Source organism: Aegilops tauschii, chromosome 2, assembly GCF_002575655.3.
Source record: "Aegilops tauschii subsp. strangulata cultivar AL8/78 chromosome 2, Aet v6.0, whole genome shotgun sequence".
Classification (NCBI taxonomy): domain Eukaryota; kingdom Viridiplantae; phylum Streptophyta; class Magnoliopsida; order Poales; family Poaceae; genus Aegilops; species Aegilops tauschii.
The window spans coordinates 105,283,631-105,292,591 of record NC_053036.3 but is presented as its reverse complement, the minus strand read 5'-3'; positions in this window follow the sequence as shown (position 1 = coordinate 105,292,591).

The window sequence follows — 8,961 nt, the reverse complement described above, 5'->3', positions numbered from 1 at the left end:
TAGAGTTATGGTTGTTTTTGTTGCATCCTACAAAGTAATAACTATGAAATGCATTTAGATTCTCATTTGACTGGGATTATGTGAGTTTGAGCATGTTGTGAAGTACTACAGACCTTGTATACATCTTGGGATTCGACAATGATTGTAACTATTGAATTGTATAGACCATTACATTCGAAGTCAATAGCCTAATATATTTATTTCACAATTTCAACAAATGATTAGTTCACTACAAACTAAGAACACAAATGTGTGCTCCCTCCGTTTTTATTTAAGTCCGCGTATTAGCATTGGTCAAAGTCAAGTTTTGTAAACTCTCAGAAAGCTTATAACAAAAAATATTAACATATATAATAACAAATAAATACCATTAGATTCATTATTGAATGTACTTTCACATCATACATATTTGTTATGGTAAATGTTTATATTTTTCTATAAACTTGGTCAAACTTTAGGAAGTTTGACTTCAGTCAAACCTAATATGCAGAGTTTACTACTACTACTCGCTAGTTTCTTAGCTGAATCACTCAACACGCCACACGGGGAGTCCAGTGTCACAAAATTTTGAGGTTGGCGGGAAAATCTCCCGCGGCCCTGATTCGAGCAGTGGGAAGTTACCATCATAGCCTTCAGAACAGGCCTACGGATGACGCTTGGTAGAGGGCTGTTTTCGTAACTTCGGGTTCACCCTACCCAGCCAACCCCAACCCGGCACCCAGAGTAGTACACCTGAATACTCCCCATTTTCTATCCCCACCGCAAAATAGACTTCTCCACGGCACCGCAGCCTTCGTGCTCCTCCCCTTTACATCGGCGCACTCGTCCACCGCAGCGCATCTGCCTCATCGACGACCTCGTACGCCGCACTGGAGCCGGTCCACCGTCGTCGTCGTACACGGAGCCTCTTCCCCGGCATCGTCTTCCACGGTCTCGGATCTGCTTCCCGGAAGCCGACGCCAAGCGCAGAAGTACCACCGTCGTGGACAATGAACTGACTCCCGTTGCCGACCATGACTCACAGAGGCCGCCGCGACCATCGTTCTCCTCCTCGATTGGTAATGTGTGTATTGAATCACTTAGCAGTACATGTGCAGTTCCAATTTTGTTCATACCTACCCTTCAAATTTCCTGGGTGCTATTGTTCCCGTAAAAGTAATTGGTTATAGCCTCCATTGTCCAACAGAATATCAGCTTGTAATTGTGTGTCGCTCCTGTATCGCGCTGTGCTTGGGTAGGTTTTTCATCTGCAACCAGTAGTGTGGGAAATGATGGAAAGGTTTTTAGAACTAGCAAGATGCCCATGCGTTGCACGCATCAAGATGCATTTGTATGAGTAGTTTATCTTGTGGGAGAAAAGGATGAACGAGGGAAGGCCTTATTTGCAAATCTGGAGAGGGGTATGGGTATCTTTTTGCAAAATTCCCATTTGTTTCCTTCCTATCTGTCAGATATAAATCGGACGGCCTATATTGCAAGAAAAAAAGTATAGAGAAAAAAAGTAGACGGTAAAGGAAGTAGAGATAAATATTAAATATTAAATATAAAATAAATATAACAATAGAGAAGAGAGTAGAGATAGCAGAGACGTCGGGAAAGGTTCGCGCGTGCGCGGGAAAAAGTGGTCGGGCGTGCGCTAGTTTTGGCGCGCGGCGTCCGGCGCGCTTTATAAAATCCAACGCCCTCCCACCGCTCTGTGCCTTGCCACCGCTCTCTCCCCGCTCTGTGCCTCGCCACCGCTCTCCCTCCGCTCTTTTTCGCCTCGCCGCCACCGCGCCACCATGCCGCCGCGTCGCCGGGAAACTTGGGGATACCGCGGCGTCCGCGCGCGCCCCTCCTGCGGCTTCTCCGCCGAGATCCGGTTCTGCGGGATGCGCCTCGGCCTCGGCAATTTCGACACCACCAACGAGGCCGCCCGCGCGTACGACGCGGCGGTGTGGCACCTCCGGTGGCCTCATAGAACATTGAACTTCCCCAACGTGCCGACGCAGGAGCGGGCGCAGGAGCTCGCGCCTCTGCCGCGGCTTAGCACCGACGAGGATCGTCGCGACAACCGGAGGCGGGAGCACCATCTCGGCATCGCCGAGATGGACGAGGAAGCCATGGCACTGTGGCGCCAACACTTCCCGCAGGACATCATCAACGAGCGCGAGTTCTACGCGCAAAGGAGGGCGGAGAGGGATAAGAGGAGGGCGGAGCGAGCCGCCTATCGCGAGGACAAGAGTAGGCGAAAAGCGGACGCTCAATTCAACATGAGGCTAGGAGCAGCGTCGCCCTAGGAATCCGACGACAATCGGTATCTTCACGCCTACAGTCAGACGTCGGAGGAGGACATCACCGAGGAGGAGTCGGACGACGAGGAGTAGTTGAATTATCTTTTTTTATCTATCTATGCTGAGAACTATCCTCTACTCTCTAGTATCTACTTCTCGATCTCAGCACTGTAAACGCTTTTTTAAAGCGCTGCGCGTTGAGATTCTGTTGGAGATGCTCTAACATGGCAGATGAGTGCTTTAATGTTGCCCACAAGATGCGCGAGTATTACTAGTAGTATATTTTTCTTGCCATGTTGAGATTTTAAAACCACGAGTGCGAACATGCAGAGGAGCAATGAAGACCAAACACGGGATATTCGGGACATCTTCAAGGAGCGTGGCAAGTTAAAGAGGAGCTGCACCGAACCTGTAAAACGAGCTTTGGTAAGTAACACCCTTTCAATTACTTTCGTGTATCCTCGTGTTCTTCGATGTGTATATGTTGTAGTTTCTGTTTCTCTTAAGCGTGGTGTTCTTCGATGTGTAATAAGAAGAGTCTTAATCATCCTAATGCTTTCGTTTTTAGCTTGATGTAGGAAGTGGGTATTCTCACCTTGTAGTCTGTTTTTATTTTATTTTTTCCTTTTGAATTCACTTCTCCGAGTTCTGTTTATCTGGCTTCTACTAAATGGATCTAGGTTGCTCTGAGTATTGATCTAAAAAAGAAGTAATTCATGTCAGGATGCAGTTCCTGCGAGGAGGGAAGTATGGTCAACCTCAAGATCATGTTTCCAAAATGAGGTTGGATTACACACAAGGTGCCAGTTCCCTAATGATGCTGGATTAGACACAAGGTGCAAATTCCCAGATGATGCTGGATTACACACAAGCCAGGTGGAGTCGTCAGCTGTTCGTGTCCTCGTGGCATTAGTAAAGGCTGAAAGAAAGCGTGCAGCAGCCCTTGAGAATGTAGTTGAGTTCCTGAAGAAGCGAAAAGAGCAATCAGATGCTCTCTTCACTCAAGCCAAAGAAGAGATGGAAGAAGCCAGAAATAAGCTAGCAGAGGCAGAGCAGGCTAGGCGTCTCCTGCTATCTAAAACTGTTGTCAATACAAAATTTCCTTCATAATAGCTAGGTTCAAATGTTTATCCAGTCAGCATGCCTGTTGTGATGTCTGTGCATCTACTGATGTGGCACAAAATGTTTTTCCGGGTCATGTAATAACAGCAATTACTTTCCAAACAATAACAGACGAAGCATTGGACATGGTATAGTTCACGCGCAAGCCCGACATTCCAAGTTCAACTTCCACATCAATCTCATGTTCACAGATATCTGCACATTCATACATAATGTCCACAACCATGATTCACTTCAAAGCCAAAAGAAATGTGAGGAGAGTTATAAATAAAGAAAATCCTCTACTAGTTCCTGCTACCAATGCGAGCACAACAAGTCAAGACCATGCGTAAATTAATTATATTTTAGTCATTTTTTGTGTTCTAAAATGCCTGCCGGCTCGCGGAAGGACGTGTTGCCGGCGCACGCGCGGATTCAATGAAGGTAGGCGGGGCAGTCTTAAGCTGGTTGCACGCGGCGAGGAGGCGTGCTCAGCCGAGCCTGCAGCGAGTGCGGCCCTCTTGGCCGGCGCGCCGGTTCAATGCCTGCGCTATGAGAGGTCGCGTCTGTGTCAGAGCAATCACTCCCTCCAGTCCTTTTTTGTTTGGGTATAACAAAATCTCGTTTTCCATTCACATTTTACAAGTAAAATTCGTGGACAAACTTTGACCCAAAGTACGATGGGGACTAGTAAACCAGAATGGAGGTAGTAGTTTTTTTAATCAAGGAAGGGTTTCCCCTTCCGATTTTCATTACTGAAAACCAGCATCTAAATCTAAACCATAGTATTTGCCCTAGAACTACCAGGTTCAACATCTCGCAACATAAACCCATACAACCTCCATCGCAAAAAAAAACCATACAACCATACGCCAAGGAGGTACGTAGTACTATGAATTCCATTTTCGCTCCATACCAATCGTTCTAAAAACTACTTACTACTTATAACGCGCCATTGAAAATCAGAACTCTTAACCCTGCTAAAAAACGATATTTTAAACGTGGCTACTCGATCTGTGGCAACTAGCGAGCCACCGCGCTCCAAGTCGTTCACCTGTGGTCCCGACCATCAACTCCTACGGATCAAATTATCACGCGAGCTGACTATTCCTACAAAGGTGCTCCACCACGTACCCGGTACCCGCGAATGCAGCAATCGTGCACCTAGGGTTTTAGGGTTTATGTGTTAACGTCACCTTTACGTAACACTCATGTGTGCGAGACAGCGAGAGGCCGACTGCGTGCGTGCGCCTCTTCTCTTCGTATATGTACTCCACCGTTTGTCTGGTGTCCAAAAAGTTATAATAACTACTAGCAATGTGCCAATGCGTTGCCACACGATCAAAGTAGATTAATACATATTCACCGATTTGATAGAAAAAAAAGTCTAGTTTTGAAATACGTATATCACTAAAAAATATGTTATGTTTCACTCAAAATACATTCCTTTGGCGGTTTTGATGAGATAAGGGAGGAATGTTGTTGGTTTCAAGATTCGAGAAGTGGTATATGTCTAATTTCTACTCTTACTAGCAAGATGCCCATGCGTTGCACGGAACATCAAGATCTTGTGGGAGAAAAGGATGAACGAGGGAAGGCCTTATCTACAAATGTGGTGAAGAGTGCGGGTAAATTGCCATATTTTCCTTCCTATCCGTCAGATATAAATCGGACGACCTACATTGCAGGATGGCAGGCCCACCATCATCACCAACTCTAACTTTTATCCCTACTCTTATAAAAAGCATTGTTGGTGATGATCGTGTGCCTGCCATCCTGCAATATAGGCCGTCCGATCTATATCTGACGGATAGGAAGGAAACTATGGCAATTTTGCAAAAAGATACCCACACCCCTCTCCACATTTGCAAATAAGGCCTTCCCTCGTTCATCCTTTTCCCCCACAAGATAAACTACTCATACAAATGCATCTTGATGTTCCGTGCAACGCATGGGCATCTTGCTAGTTGTTGCAAAAAGCCCATGTGTGTGTGAGAGAGAGGGAGAGTGGAGGAGGACGGAGTGCATGTGTGACAAAGACACAAGGAGTGTGTGTGCGACAGGTATCAGCTTAAAATGAGGCGATAGTGTGTGTGTGCACGATCGAGAGGGCGTGTCTCAAGAAGGGAGGAAAAATCTACATAGATACAAGGAGCGGGAGAGAGACATGTATGCGATGGTGGAAGCACGAGTATGCGGGTGTATAAACCTATCTAGAGGCTAGCTAGTCGATAAATGTTTGTGAGAGAAATACGAGTCGGGTGCGAAAGCGAGAGTTTTGTGTGTGAGAGAGAGAGACGGTAGTCGGGAAGGGGAGTGGAAGCAGGAGTTGTGTGTGTGTCTGTGAGAGAGAGAGAGAGGAGACGGTAGTCGGGGTTGTCTGATCGGTAAACAAATGAATAATGTCAGTCTGGGATGGAGACGAAAAGGAGACCGCAACAAATGTTGTGTCTACAGGAGAGATAGAGAGTAATTTTAGTGGTATGAGTCATATGTAGAGACATATAGGGTGTGTGAGAGAATCCCATAGAGAGAAAGACAAAGTGAAAGACGAGTGGAGACTGTGTGTGTGGCGGTGAAAAAGAAAGCTTAGGTACCGAGTGATACCAGAGAACAGTAGAGACGTGAGAGATAATGAAAACCGTGTAATGTATAATGATAGGGAGAGTGTGACACTTCTCAAGGGAGACGTCGAGAGACCATGTTTGCGAGGATAGGAGAAACATGAAGTGAGCGTGCGGGTGAGCTGGAGAAAAGAGAGTGATAGCTACCTGAAGGAGCATGCATGCGAGAGAGATGGGCGTGAAAGGAGGGAACAAAAAAGGGATTCAAATATTTGAATTCGAGATAATGATACATGTAATCCATACTCGAACCAATATTGATCTATCAAACATGCATACTCATATGAATTCACGCACATCTATGTTATTTAATATGTAGATATTACTGATCCATACATTTTAGTAGAACATAATTTGGTTAAATTTTTTCGAATTCAACCTTAAGATTTCGAGATCGTTGTATTTGTAAATCATATTATACATATAAAGGAGCGGAATTCTTTGTTGTGCTTTTGAAAGTATATATAAAAAAATGATGTATATAGAATGTAATTCCAATTGAAAATGGATCCCGCCCGAAAAAAATTAGAATACAAACGGGATTCGAATTGAGTTGTCACGGTAAACGTGCACTCTGCAAAATTTGAACGAAGCGGGGAAAGTCGCAGTAACCGCCCGAAACCAAAATCTGCGAGATGGAAATCACTATTGCCTATCCCTGCCACGCAAAGCCTATCTGCTAGATTTCTATAGGTGTCGATAGGGGTAGGTTTGTAATTTCACCCAAACGTGACGTAACTGTCTCTCACCCGGATTCATACACGATGGGCGCCAAAACATAGTGTGTCCTCGGCCGAAATTGACTCCCTCCCCGATTCATATTCATACACGGTGGGCGCCAAAAACAAACTCTCGTCGGCAAATATTCGGTGTATGCGAGATTACCGTCCTATCCCCAACCGACTAATGTTGCTGTGATGTAGTAGAAATTTGAAACGGAGGCTAAGTTTGTAAATTTCCTCTCATTTGAGACAAGCGCGCCCTGAATACATGGTTCCCCCCTTCGTCTCTACCTCCCTTTTCCCCATTCATACTCCGTGGGCGCCAAAACACCCTCTCCACCCCACCCTCCTCCGTCCGCCGCCGTCCGCCACCCCATCCACCGTCGTCCTCCTCCACCATGCCAGAGCTGATACCCCGACGCCGCCGTCCATTACAAGAGATCGACCTCTCTCATCCACGGCTTCGGACCGGGATCCTTGCATCCCGTCCTCTCGCTTCATCCCCGCCGTCGTCCACCTTGTCGGCGCCGCTCCTACGACCGTCTCGTCCACCGCGCCCCGCCGCCACCGTCTACCCTCCTAGATCTTCTTCCACGCCGCCGACAGCCATCACTACCGCAGCACCGTCAAATTCTCAGGAGATGCGTACACGGCGCCGCACCAGAGGCGGTACTCTTTCGTATCTGCTCAACTTATTTATCGCAGCAAGAAAATAGATCGCCACTGCTTTTCTCTGATTTCTTGTCTTGGTTGCGAAGTTGCCTTTGTTCGGTTTGCACCTTCAGATCCGCCATGGCACGCTCAACACTATACTCCCAATGCTTATGGTTTTCCCCTTTTATATTCCACACTAGTTACATCACAGTAGACTAAATTTCAAAATTGGGTCAGTCAATTTTTCAGAGCTCGCCGGAGTTCGCCGATGCGATCGAAGGGGCTCGGGTGGTTGTGGGGCCTCGCCGAACGAAGAAAACTCGACGCAGGTGGGGGTTGGGGTGGGGGTGGGGTGGCGGAGGAACACAGGCGGTGGGGGCCGGTGGTCCGGCCGGCGGCCCGTGCGGTGTTCTGTATGGGAAGAATCAGAGACGAGGAAGAAGAAGGGTTAGGAGACGTAGGATATTCATCCAACCGCCTGAAATGGTCAAGAGACAGCTGGGAGTTGCATTCTTAATGCGCTCTGGTTCATCATGTGTGGGCACTGCGCAACCAACATTTTATTATCCAAAATCTACTTGCTCTTCTTCACCATGTTCCTCTTCCGTTCTTCTTTAATATGTACTCTCTCCATTCCTAAATACAAGTATTTGTATAGATTCCACCATGGACTACATATGGAGGAAAATGAGTGAATCTACACTCTAAAATGTATTTGGATACATCTGTATGTGATCCATAGTGGAACTCTCTACCAAGACTTATATTTTGGAACTGAGGGAGTATGATAGTAGTACAGTATGTTCCTTGTACTGAAGATGAGCAGGGACATTTGCAGTGTAGAGGTCTATACGGTCGGTTGTGATGGACACTTTGAGCCTCTTTGATTCGTAGGATCTTGTAAACATAGGAATAGGATTTGTAGTGGCCTGCCCACTTGAATCCTATCAGTATAGCAAGGAAATGCGGGGAGCTGTGTCGCCTTTGAGAGTTACACTGATATTAACAGTACCGCACCTTCACTTGAAGAGAGCTGGTATCCGAAGCCTTTCTAGCCATACCGGCAATACTAGCACATATATTCCAGCAAGTTCCACTTTGCTGATTTTACTCTGATGCTTAAGGTTTTCCCGTTATATCTACACTATGATCTGTGTAGCTGGTTTGTGTCGCACTAGCAGCAGTCCACTCTTGAAGCTAAACACTGCAATGACTTACAAAATTAGCACCAAGGCATTGAGTGCCATTCTGGATGCAATGAAACTCATACGCTCCCCACCTGTTGATTCTTGTTCAGAATATGATCCTAATGACTATTCTAACCTCGAGAGTCATAGGCAGATGGCCTGTCCTGTTCACCCATCAAGGTGCCTGTTCTAATTTGGCAATGTTTTATTGATTGCGGGTATCTTGCATATGTTGTCTTGCATTTCTTCTACTTTGTTGCACCGCCATCTGCTTAGTTTACTCATCATATATGTCGAGATGCCATGCCCATCCATTATCAATACATATTCCATCTGTCATCATACCATGTTTTTCCACTCAAATGATGTTCTTGTGCATCAGACATCAAAAAGGAAGAGG